This window comes from Lissotriton vulgaris, unplaced genomic scaffold (assembly GCF_964263255.1).
Source record: "Lissotriton vulgaris unplaced genomic scaffold, aLisVul1.2 SCAFFOLD_1187, whole genome shotgun sequence".
NCBI classification, from domain to species: Eukaryota; Metazoa; Chordata; class Amphibia; order Caudata; family Salamandridae; genus Lissotriton; species Lissotriton vulgaris.
This window is the reverse complement of record NW_028253979.1, coordinates 90759-104186: the sequence shown is the minus strand read 5'-3', so window position 1 is coordinate 104186 and position 13428 is coordinate 90759. Positions and strand designations below refer to the sequence as shown.

General features: G+C 45.0%; 1 long non-coding RNA gene across 1 annotated transcript in view; it reads left to right on the top strand.

Moving 5' to 3' along the window:
* The first annotated feature begins 2578 nt into the window (after nucleotides 1–2578).
* The window catches only part of LOC147660702 (uncharacterized), a 98836-nt gene continuing 87986 nt past the window's right edge, over nucleotides 2579–13428 (top strand). Inside the window, exon 1 of the long non-coding RNA XR_015306202.1 lies at nucleotides 2579–2880. This is a non-coding gene — a long non-coding RNA (uncharacterized LOC147660702). The remainder of the gene's footprint in view (nucleotides 2881–13428) is intronic.

Genomic DNA, 13428 nt, shown 5'->3' with positions numbered 1-13428 from the left:
TAAATAATTCATAATTATTTGTTAATTAATGCTAATTAATTAATAATAATTTAAATGTGGCAATTTTGTAATTAATTTTAGATATGAGTTGTGGGGTTTATAGTCGTAAAGGATGGGAAGTAAAATCTTTTAAATTAATTAATAGGTTGTTAACCGATATTCATTTATCAATGTGAAATTAGTTATGGAAATTGTGTCATAATTTGTAGGTGTGGGTTGTGGTGTTTATTGGGTTAGAGGGTGGAGAGTAATTTATTTTTTATTAATTCATAATTAGTTGATCATTAATATTAATGCCTCAATTCATAAATATTTATGGTAATTGTTTATTTTTTATTTCTTGTGTGGGTTTTGGTTTTAAAGGGGTAACGTTTGGGGAGCAAATTAATTTGTATCTGTTTTACATTGTTTTTTAATTATTTGTATTTCTTTAATTGATAACTAATCATGTTAATTATGGAGGTACATTTTTAAATTTTGACATCGATATTTATGACTCGATATTTGTGTATAGGGATATTTTGGGTATCGATATTCTATCAGTGAACTGAGAACGCGCGTCATGCTATTGAATATCAAAACCAGCACAAACTGGTGTGTCAAGCAAGTCCACCCCTCTGCAGAATTCCACGTAGCAGTGCTCAGCGAGCTCCGCCTAGGCCTACTTCTGTCTATGTCTTTGAAAATCCATCCATCTTTCAAAAATCTTGCTTGGGTTCATACTTCTCATGTTAGTTTACCCTTCATGGAAAGGTCCACAAATCAACACAGTTGACGCATCCAATGATGCATCCAGTGACTCATTCTCTCATTTACATACTCCTCAACCACAGACAAACACCTACACATGCACCCACAGACACAAAAACACAATGACACACACACAATTGTCACTCACTGAAGAAGAATTGTCAATTATTAAAAAAGTTTGCACATAGACAGTTGAACACAGGTTCAACAAGGAGTCCCAACGTTGTCTACAGTGGCATTAATGAATAGGCCCCGCAGCTAACCCATGCAATCCCCTGTGTCCCACAATTTGAGAAATATCCAGGTGTGCCAGAGTTCCTGGCTGCTGGCCTGACCTAAGGTGCAAATACGCTAGCTGTTCATTATGGAAATTAATAGAAAATTGAGGTGCAATCACATATTCCTGCCAGAATGTATCAAACGTATCAAAAATATGTGTAAATATCCTTTCCTTTAATTTTGCATTAGGAGAGGGTCTGTGGTTGCAGTATTTGGCCCACGTTGAGACAGTACTTAAACAACCTAATCAACTACAAGCATTGATTAAAATTAGAGACCCAGAATAATGTTGGTGTGTCTTGTATGGATCTCAGTCTTTTTTTCAACTCAGAATGCACCGTAAACATAAAAACAATATGTCACTAAAGTCTCTTCACTTAGGAGCTGATTATGACGGCGGTGAAACCGCCACCGGCAGCCTGCCGGTGGCAATTTCACCGCCATCGTAAAGCACTTCTCCGCCCGCCAAATTACAATGGTGGGCAGTGTGCTGGTGGGCCCAAATCTGTCCACCAGGGGTAGGCCACTGCTGGACCCACCCTGCATCAACTATATGGTGGCGAAGCCTAGCAGGCACCCTCCGCCATATTACAATGCTGCCTCCTCACCAGTCGGTGTATGGCGGTGAAACCTCCATTCACAGGCTGGCGGGATTGCATTTGGGGGCCCATAGCAGGCCCCCCTTGTGTTGTGGGAGGTAGGTATGCACTGGGGTGTAGGTACCCCCCCTACATTTCCCTGCACCGGGTGGCAGGCACCACGTGGTGCCTTTCAGGTAGTGCAGGGAAATGCAAAGAAAGTATTTCTAACATTGTAGCGGGTGATGCAGCCAGCGGCACTCGCCGCAATGTCAGAGATACACGATGCGAGTAACACAGTGACGGTTGCATCGTAATCTTGTCTGAAGGACTGCCACAGTCCACAGGGATGGTCCCTAACACCGGCACGATGGCGGAGGGACGGAAGAACATCCGCCATCGTAATGACCCCCTTAGTCTCCACTGGTAAAAATCTGCAATATTCAGGTCCACAGTCAGATGGTTCCAACTTGTTTCACTTTTGAAAACAAGAGATACGGGTAAATTCAGTATAGTGTGACTTGCATAGGTCACTTCAGATTTCCCTACCCAGAAGTCAAAACTATACCCAAAAAACTCTATCTGAACCATACCGAAAAAATAACTTCTCTGTTTCCGCATATTGACTGTTATATTTTGGCCTGAGATCTGCTGGAACACAGGGAAACCTGTTCACTAGGGATCCATGGTTATCCAGGATGAGGCAGTCTTCTTGGTCATTCTACCACTTTTGTTATTTCGAATATCCTTCAAACTTGACATTTGCTTAAAAATTCAGAATTTCTTCACATTTCAGTGAGGTGATATATTGGAATATGCGGAAGTAGCAAAGTAAATACCACCTAGCATTCACAGCCTTTTCTAAAGAGCCCACTATAGGACAGGTCAGAAAAAGAAAGGATTGGAAGGGGTAGAATATGTCTTTTGGGAAATCTTTTTGGATGCAGCATTTGGGCCCACGGCCAGCCAACACACAAGTGATCTATCAACCCCAGACAATTGCGAAATCTTGGCACAAGGCCGAGGGCAAGTGCAGGGTAGTGTGGCATGAGTGAATTCCTCTTCGTTTCCTAGCCCAGAATGTCCTGTAAATGTGAATTTTTGGTTAAAAAAATCAGAATTTCCTCACGTTTCTGTTAGGGAAAGAGCATTTCAAAGTGATACAAAAAAGCCACACATTTTGTGTAAGTTGCCTCCAAACTTTTTAAAAATTAAAACAATGTTGTTTTATGTTTTTTTCCCTTAGGAACAGGAAGTAGCCGGATCAGAGGTGGTAAGTCACTCTAAATCCACAGCAGTAGTTCACATTGATTTGTTATTGAGCCTGAAGAGGTATTTGGTTACATTTAAGTTACGGTAAGCATGTATTCACAGATTTTTAAGTGTGGTTAGCCCAAACCCTGGAGCGCGCTTCAGGAGAATTTGATTAAATGAGCTGATTATTTCCAATACTGGCAGGTCCTTTCAGAATACTCTTTTACAAGCATTTGTGCACAGCATTGTGTCAATTTCTGCACCCAGATCAAATTTTGTGGAATGGGATTAGATGGTGTAGCTATTTTTTGCATGGCATTCACCTACATTGCAACTTTTTTCCGTGTGCAGTTACTTCCAAATAGAGGAAATTAGCAGCACATAATCCCAGGACCAGCCAAAAAGTATGGAGTAACTATGATGTGTGGTAATTGAAAAATGGGGCAAATAACCTCACTGTTCCACATATTTGCTGCTATATTTGGGCCTGAGATCCGCTGGGACACAGGGAAACGTGTTGACTAGAAACCAATGTTATCCAGGATGATGCAGTCTTCTTGGTCATTCTACCACTTTTGTTATTCCGAATATCCTGCAAACTTGACATTTGCTTAAAAATTCTGAATTTCCTCACATTTCAGTGAGGGGATATATTGTAATATACGGAAATGGAAAAAGACGGAGGCGGAGCTTGCCTGACTCTAAGAGCTTGCAGCTAGGTAGGGGCGCTTCGGAGACTGCCGCTGCAATCCTGAAGAATCCTTGGGCTTCAAGTCTGCAAAATGTACCAGGGAGGCAGAAATAAGTAACGGCAAGCATCAGGAACAGAAAGAGCCTGGAAAAATCAGTCCACACAGAGGTATAATGACTTTGTGCAGTACGGAGGCCTACAGGCAGCGATGCATGGTGGGTGCATGCGTAAGTGAGTGCCCACCTGCCGCATCGCAGAAAGGAGTCACAGAACCTGTGCAGCTGGGTGGAGTGGGAACGACGCCGAGAAAAGTGGGTGCTGCGGGTTCCTTGCCCATACCGTACCTTGAAATGCGTGCCCCCATGAGACGGGGCTGCCGAGGTGGGAGCACTCGCCCAGGTGAGATGAGTGTGCAGAACGTGACTCCGAGTCTATGCTCCTGGAGATGAACCAATTAACCTGTGGGCGGAGACGAGTCAACACTTGATAAGTGCATATGAGGTTTGCAGCACCCGGGGAGGCGGCGCGTTGTGATACAGGCCTACTGGAGGAGCACACCAGACTCAAACATCAATGAGCGCCCAGTGTGGAGACTGGCCAATAGCAGCACTTGCTGAAGACTCTGGGACACCCCAGCTAGGCCCAGGAGAAAACCACATTCCAACAGCACAGCACTGAGGCCACGGCTGCAGCAAAAACCTACTAGCCAGGTATGTGCTGCACTCAAGCCGGGGGATCTGCAGAGGTGAGGTGCACATAGCTTAGGCTGCTGCGCGAAGTGTGAGCATCTGAACCAATCAAACACTCACACACAGTCAACATATCTGGGTTTAATCCATCACCGTTCTTTAGCCCACTCTGCCACCCCAGTTCAGACATGGCCATATGCAAATCAGTCTGACCCTGTGCCTCATGGGAACAGTCCGGCCCGAACTGCAAACCATGCCTTCCCTGGACTGGAAACAAGCTTCCTAGGACCGGTTTCTGGCATTCCAGCCATCTTCAGCCAGGCTTGCTTGAATCCAGTGGCAAAGTGAGCAAGGGTCTCACGTCTGAGCATACCCTGCCAACTTATGGTGAACAAAGCGGTACAAAAGGGGGTGGTGATGGACGGAGCATTTGAACCAATCAGACACTCACACCCAGTCAACAGATCTGGGTTTAATCCATCACCGTTCTTTAACCCACTCTGCCACCCCAGTTCAGACATGGCCATATGCAAATCAGTCTGACCCTGTGCCTCATGGGAACAGTCCAGCCCGAACTGCCAAGACATGCCTTCCCTGGACCGGAAACAAGCTTCCTAGGACCGGTTTCTGGCATTCCAGCTGTCTTCAGCCAGGCTTGCTTGAATCCAGTGGCAAAGTGAGCAAGAGACTCACGCCATGTCTGAACTGGGGTTACAGAGTGCTGCGTGTCGTCAGCATATGAGACCATTGAAAGCTCCCATAGCTTAGCGACCGCAGCCAGTGGCTGTACGTAAAGATTGAATAACGTAGGGCTAAGTGTTGAGTGCCGAGTGCTGTGGGACTCCCTGCTCAATAATTTGTTCCTTGGAGAGGAATGGGGGAGTGGAAACCTAAAAGGATCTTCCTGTTAGAAAGGCTCTGAACCATTCCAGGGCAGAAACGCAACGGCAAGTGCAGGGTAGTGTGGCATGTGTGAATCTCTCTTCGTTTCCAACTAATGTGTTGGGTGTTTTCCCACTTTAAAGGGGAAAACACCCAACACATTAGTTGGTAGATTTCCTGACACATAAATTTTAATCTATGCCCAGCTAACCACGGAATAAAGTTTTTTGTTTGGTAGAGCCTGCTGGCATTTTTAAACTCACTTTTTTGCACAATATTGTCACAAAACCAGCTCCGCAGTAACCTGGCGTTGTAGCACACCAGGGAGGCATTCGGCTTCTCCTGGTGGGCCCGATGATGAAGCATGTCACCACCCAGGGTGGTGAGTGAGGGCTTCCTAAGAAATCCCTAAGTGACTCTTTCATAGGTTGATTTTCTTTCCTTCTCAAATCCTGTGCTGGATACTACGTTTCCCTGTGCAGACACTCTTCTGTTGTTTATAACTTGTTACCCATTCATCACATTGCTCCTAATAGCCCAGGACCATCCTAAGAACTTTGCCACTGCCATATATACAGGAGGGTTAGCGCTTGTGCGAATAATTCTAGAAGCTACCGCGCCACTCCTGGTCCCCAATAATTTACACATCGGGCGCAACCAAGCTCTGCGTGGAGCAGAGTACGCAGGACACTCAAATAGCATATGGCTCATTGATTCCAAGGTGGCAGGGCAACAGGGACATGAAGCATTTCCACCATTTGACCACCTAGATGTGAATGCTCTAACAGGTAAACTACCAATTCTGAGTTGGAAGTAGAGCTTTCTATCTAGTGGCTTTGCTATGTCATCCTAGAAAGTTTCTAAAATAATCTCATCTTTGAAATCCAGGAAGACCCCTGTGAGTGAAACTGGAGCAGTAGTTCTAAAAGCCTTCGAAGCTACCATCCCCCAGTACATACCCTTTAGAACCTTTTTTGATGGGAACCTAGCATTGAGTGCATCTTCCCATATTTCCGGCAATCCTAACTCAGTAAGTGTCCTACCAATACCAGATAGCCATTTAATTTTGTGAAAGGTATAGTTTTTGATTATGTCCAAAAGTCCTGCGGCAAATATTCCTAGTTCGGGAGTTGACCATGAGCACCTCCAGTATAATAGTGGTCGCAAGTTAGAAATAAGTTCAATTCGTCTCATACCCAAATCTTAAAAAACAGGACACATAGGGGTACTCTGGGGTAAATTAACAAGATTGCGTAGAAACCTATTTTCCGACGCAGTCATTTTACTCAGGTTCTCGAATCCCCAGATCTCTATGCCATAAAGGGCTGAGCTAACCACCTTTGTATTATAATCGCATAGAGCAGGAGCCACTGGTTTTGTTCATGACTTAACATGCTCTTTGCTCAATGCCCCAGCCAGTTGGCGATGCTTAAGCGTAGCCAGATCTGTCTGTTGGTTCCATCGCAAATCATGCTGGATACTAACACCCAGGTAGCTAAACGCCTTAACTTGCTCGAGGGGTAATTCATTCATAAATATATTGCCCTTATATCATTTATACTGATTAAAAGACATGAATTTAGATTTTAAGACATTTACTTCCAGCCCTCGGTTAGTGCAGAAATCTTCAAAAATGCCTAGTGCTTTTTGCAATCCACTTGGGGTCTTGGAAATAATTAGGCAATCGTCAGCAAACATTAAAATAGGTACTTTCGCACCTGCTAGAATCAGGGCATCAACATTAGCTTCAGTCAGTACTTTGGCCTTGTCATTAATATAAAGTGAAAACAAGGTTGGGGCTAGCACACAGCCTTGTCATACCCCTCTTTCTACTGGGAATTGGCTGGTAACACTTCCAGGAGGACCCCATCTGATTTGGGCAAAATTATGCTCATGGAGTTTCAGAATTAGTGAAAGAAGGGCAGAAGGCATACCCATATCATTTAAAACGAACCACAAGTTCGAGCGTGGAACAAGATCGAAAGCTGCCCTTAAGTCAATAAAGGCAGCATATAAACTACCCCCACCCAGTTGGACAGTCTTCCAATAGAGCATTGCAAAATGTAGTACTTGGTCGACCGTACTAATACAGGCTCTAAATCCTGCTTGGAGGTGTGATAAGATGTTCCATTCACGCTCCCATTCCTGCACTTTATTTAAAACCAGTCTACCAAAGATCTTTTGCATGGTATCGATCAGACTGATTGGGCCGTAATTACCAGGAAGTGACTTGTCCCCCTTCTTGGAAACTGGTATAATTTCCGCTCCATTCCATGATTCGGGTATGGGTGCTCCTTTTGCTATAATGTTAGCCAACAAGAGTATATACCTCCCCCAAGAGTCTCTATCGTGCAAAAAGGTATCTGCTGGAACGCCATCTATACCTGGCGCCCTCCCAGTTACTAAAGAGTCTAAGGCGCATTCTACATCCCTAATATTAAATGCATCTACCAAGAAGGGAGTATGTATAACCTCTGGTCTAGAATTTATATTTAGTTCCATGCTTTTTGCGTACTGTGGCTTAAAATAGGCCACCCACTCGTCTTGGGCTACCCAGTTTTGTGGCTTTTCAGGTTGGCCCTCACATCCCCATTTAAGTATATTCCAGAAGCATTTAGAATTCTTTGCAGCACTAGCTTCCTTGAGCTCTTGCCACCTCTTCTCGTCCCAAGCACGCTTTGATTTGGATATTATACATTTGTAGGCTGCCCTAGCGAGGCGTACAGTCTCGCCAGATCCAGATTTTATAGCCTGGCCCAGATCATGGCGTGCATTTCTACATTCCTTGGAATACCAACGTGGCAAGTGGTTAGTTTGGGCCTTGTTTGCCTTGCACGGTCTAACAAACAAACCTTTTAATTGGTTAAAAAAAAAATCGTGTATCTTGGTACCAATTTCTATATCTAAGTCTATACCACCACTACTGACATGAAAACTCAGCTCCATAGTTACTTGCTCTAGCTTGCTTGAAATAAAATCAATGTTTTCCTAGCATTCAACCAATTTGACCCATTTTACATGGCACATATAATTCGCAAGAACTATACTTGGGGAGGGCACATCGTTCAATCCCCTGGCAGCCATAGGTGCTTTCCAGTATGTCAAGAGCAGACATAGAGGATTGTGATCGCTCTCCAAGCGATCAACAACCATGATGTCCTCTAGGTGGTTATACATTTCAAGACTTATTAGTATGTAGTCAATTCTACTTTCCCGTGGACCACTCTTGAAAGTAACAGCACCCAGCTTATCCTGCAAAGTCCTGCCATTGGTTGCCCTTAACCCTTTGTTCAAGCAAATTGAATTAATCTGAATTGCCAGCTCAGTCCACCTCTTAACGGGCGCCAGCTCTAATTTGGAAACTCCCCACTGCTTATCTTCTTCATCTGCGGGGTTCCAATCGCCACTTAACAACGACTCAAAAGTCGTATTAAAATCACCAGCTACAATTATATAGGATTGCGCAGAGTATCTTTCTATAAGGTCTTCTAGGGCGGCAATAGTCCCTGATTTCTTCCCCCCTGTACTCCTCGCATATATATTGTAGATGTCTACAGATTTAGCCCGTCTAAACTTAAGGGTAACAATCTGTATGTCCCTGTGATTTGAAGGGAGCACCTTTACATCAACTTTCAGATCTTGCCTAATCCACATTGCTAAACCCCCAGAAGGTTGCCCTCATGCACTCTTTTCTGCGGGTACACTATAATTTAAAAACCCCAGGAAGTGCTGTGGTTCAAGTAGCCAAGTTTCTTGAAATAGACAGATATTAAACAGATTAATAAACAAAGCCCATTCTGGACTTTGAATCTTTGCATTCAACCCTGCGATGCTCCATGATAAGATTGAACCACATTTTTCAAAACCATCAAGAAAGTTAGCGTTCATATTTAAGTTTGGGCTTTTTGGGGCACAAGCTGGAATGGGGTTAATGTGGTCCTCCGTTGGCCACGAGATTACCGGTGTGCAGGAACTGTCTGGATTAGGGTCCGAGTACAGACTTGGACTTTCCTCTACAGCACAAACCGTGAGGCCTAAATGGTCACATTTGCCTAGTAGTCAATCATTAAACTCCAAGCCCGAGCAACCCTGTTCTCTTCCAGGTACTCGGTTCCCCATTTCATCCAGCCACTGTTGGGGGGGGAGAGGATCTCATTTGAATAACGGAATAATCAGGGGAGCAACTTCTGAATTCTAATAATATCACATTTTGTGCCATATTCGCCTGTTTAAAAATCAATTCAATGCAGTCAGTTTTGCCCCCTTGATATGTTAGCCTTTGAGCCCTGGCAATGTCATCCCTTATCACAGATCCGCAATGCCTAGTATGCCTGATCCAATTAATAGCCTTATTTGTTAGGGAGTCACTTGTTTCTAGATCCTTTCCAGGGCCCAACTCCGGGACATTCACCATATAGATTTTCGACATTTCATTCAAATTGGCATGGTGCTGTAGATCACCTCTATCTACCATAACTGTTTTGCTATTAGTCTGCTGAGACATGCTAGTATTGGCAGTGTCTACCACTTAGTTTGGGATCACCACTTCTTTCCCTATGTTGTGTTTCCCCTAGTTTTACATTAGGATGCTTAGCAACAATCATGTTGGGTACTTGCGATAACCCTTCCTTTACTCAAGCTACCTCGCTATACAAGGCACCAACCTGTCTCATAAGGCTAGCACTACTTTTGTTAGATACAGTGCGTTGTGCTGCCACATTTTCCTTTTCTAGAGGTGTACCACTCGGTGATTTATTTACCAAACAAGTAGGGCCACAGACAGCCGCCCTTTGCCCGGACTTAGCCCAGCACGAGCCCGCGCGAGTCCCGCGGAGCGGGACGAACTAGCATTTTTAAATCCGTCCATGTGAGGCAGGTGGGAGGGGCAGCGACATGTAGCTCAGCCCATGCTGGCTCCTGGGGCGTCTGGTGCGTGTAGTTCCTCCTCGTGGCCCCTGCAGCGATAGCGAAGCGTCTCCCGAGAAGCGGGAGACGCAAGCAGTTTTTAAGCACAGGTGAGGCAATCGGGAGGGACAGCGACTTGTAGTTCAGCCCCTGCTGGCTCCTGGGGCGTCTGGTGCGTGTAGTTCCTCCTCGTGGCCCCTGCAGCGATGGAGAAGCGTCTCCCGTGAAGCGGGAGGCGCGTGCAGTTTTTAAGCACAGGTGAGGCAAGCGGGAGGGACAGCGACCTGTAGCTCAGCCCCTGCTGGCTCCTAGGGCGTCTGGTGCGTGTAGTTCCTCTTCGTGGCCCCTGCAGCGACGGCGAAGCGTCTCCCTTTCTTTCTTCACGTTTCTGTTAGGGAAAGAGCATTCCAAAGTGCTACAAAAACACAGTTGCCTCCAATCTTGATTTTATGTTTTTTCCCTTAGGATCAAAAGAGGTATTTGGTTACCTTTAAGTTATACATTTATTCACAGATTTTTAAGTATGGTTAGCCCAAAGCCTGTAGCGCGGTTTAGGAGGATTTGATTAAAAAAGCTAAGTATTTCCAATACTGGCAGGTTCTTTCAGAATACCCCAATAAAAGCATTTGTGTACAGCATTTTGTACATTTTTGCTCCCTGATCAAATTATGTGCAATTGGGCTTAGATGGTAAAAAAGTCTGTGTGACTATTTTTGCATGGCATTGACCTACATTGCAACTTTTTTCTGTGTGCATTTTCTTCCAAATAGAATCAGGAGGAAATTAAGAGCACATAATCCCAGGACTTAGTAAGAATTATGGAGTAACTATGATGTATGGTAATTGTAAAATGGTGCAAATAGAGGTGCATATTAATGTGACCTTCTGTGTCGCTCCTGCACCATACAACGTGGTGCAAGAGCAACACAAATGTAAAATGAGATTTATGAAGCCACGCAAGGCCACCCTGTGTGGCACTGCGTGGCTTCATCAATCTGGAGTAATGGTAAAGCAGCGCAAACTGCTACGTTCCATTACTCTGTGTCAGGGAGGCATTTCCATGGATGTTGCGCAGGTGTTCCGACACAACATCGATAGATTTTCACGCATTCCCAGATTTACTAGAACTTGGGATGTGCTAAAAAAGATATTCCTCCCCAGGAGAGGCATAACAAGGAGAAATATCTTTATTACTCCTCATTTTGTCCTCGTTCTATGTGTGCTCATAGAAAGAAGAAAAGGCCTCTCTGGATTGTTTTTGTGCAGGACGTAGCCCCTTCCTGCAAAAAACCAACTGGCCTACAATGCAGAAACCCTTGTGCCTGCATTTGAGCTAGGCTGTGAAAACCATGTCAGTGCAAGGGAAAAGGACAGGAATGCGTTGTATTGGATAAATACGGCACATTCCTTCCCTTTCCCTGTTAAGCAGGGCAGCACAGCAAGGTGACTTGCTATTCGGTGCCACAAAAATCATGAATATACCACAGAGTTTGCATACGATTTGTCCCATATTACGTCCCTTAAGAAGCTGTTGCTATTTGGTGTAAAAAAAGGTGCCATAATTCATATGTAACCCTTGAATGGAAGTGTTTTGTACACAAGACCTAAAAATAATAGGTCTGTTTATCTAGAAAAGGAGTCCGAAAACTGCATCTGTGGGTTCCAAATATGTAATAATGGAAATGTCAGATTTATTGGAGTCTGTAAAAGATTTCCAGGTATTCACCTTGAAGCCTGGAACAGTCGCAGTTTTCAGATGTACTCCTGGAATTATTTTATAATTTAGTTTTTATGCTCCAAAAGATCTTCAGATGACTCTCCATTGACACCAGGAAAACCATCACCCAAGCCGTAGTCAGCAGCTGCCTCAATTACGGCAATGCACCCTATGCAGGAATCTCCACCCACCACCTGTAGAGTCGCTAAACCATCCAGAACTCAGCAGCCAGACTCATCCTCAACCTCACCAAAAGGGCCCACATCACCATCCACCGCAGGAGCCTCCACTGGCTCCCGTCCAGAAAACATGACATCTCAAGATGCTGACACATGGCTACAATGCCTTCCACGACCAAGGATCAACATACATCAACCACCTCCTGAACAACTACCAACCCTCCTGACACCTGCGCTCTCCCACCCTCGTGCACCCTCCCCCCATCATGTCAGAGCTACAGCAGAGGTCGCTCCTTCTCCTACCAAGTCTTGGAACAACCTTCATCCACCTCCAAACAGCCTGCTCTCACAGAATTCAGTAAGGTACTTAAGACATGGCTCTTGGAGTGATGGCAGCAGGATTCCAGCACCTGGATGCCTTCTCGGCTGATTAGCCTAAGTCTACAAATCCCAATTGATTGAGTGATTTCCATGTAAACTTTTTTATGCAGGCCCTATGTAAAGGCACTTGCTATTTTTTTCTTTTATCTCAAAGGGGAAAGATTTTTAGCTTATAGAAATATTTTCACTACACCTCTACCAATTTTGTAGGTGTTCTATTTTATCAATTCCTGGGAAAGGAACCTTTTCTAGTTTGGCAAGAGGTAAACTTGTAAACTTGGGAATTTGAAGAGCGCAATTGTTGCCCGTGGGCGTCCAAGCGCTAGGGAAATCGTAAACCTACAGTGCACATGGAGGGGAGAAAAAGATAGCGGGGTTTAGCAAACAGATGTGAAGAGATGGGTCTTCAGTTGTTTGCGAAATATGTTAAGGTTCTGGGTGGCTCTAAGATGAAGTGGTAGGGAATTCTAGGCCTTTGCTGCGTTGTACATGAACGTTCTTCCGCCTGTTCTGGATCTCTTGATTCTTGGGACGACTGCCAAGAGAGTCTGGCTAGAACGGAGATTCCGCTTCGGGTTGTACTGACAGATCAGGTTACAGGTGATGATAGGACCCATGTTCCAGAAGGCTTGGTGGGCTATACATAGCGCCTTGAACAGAACCCTCTGTCGGACCGGTAACCAGTGGAGGCTTATTAAGCCAGTCCTAACTGAGTGTCTGTGAGGGATTTTAAGTAAGAGGCGAGCAGCGCTGTTCTGAACAGTTTGCAGCCTCCGAAGGGTATTTTCAGGAGCACCCAGGTAGAGTGCGTTGTTAAAATCGAGCCGGGAGTGGATGAGTCCCTGGATGGCTGCCTGTTTGGCTTCCAGGGGGAGGATGGGGAAGATTTTGTTTAGTACCCTCAGAATAGAGAAACATGTAGCTGAAAGTTTGGTGGCTTGGGTATTGAAGGAAAGTGTGCTGTCCAGCCATACCCCAAGGCTTTTGATTGGGTTTTTTGGGGTTGGCGGCGGTCCTAGACTGGGGGGCCAGAGGGAAGGGGAGAGTGCCGGTTCTGAGGGTCCTAGGAGCATTAGCTCGGTTTTGTCTCCGTTCAGTTTTTGGGCTGATGCCGTCATCCAGC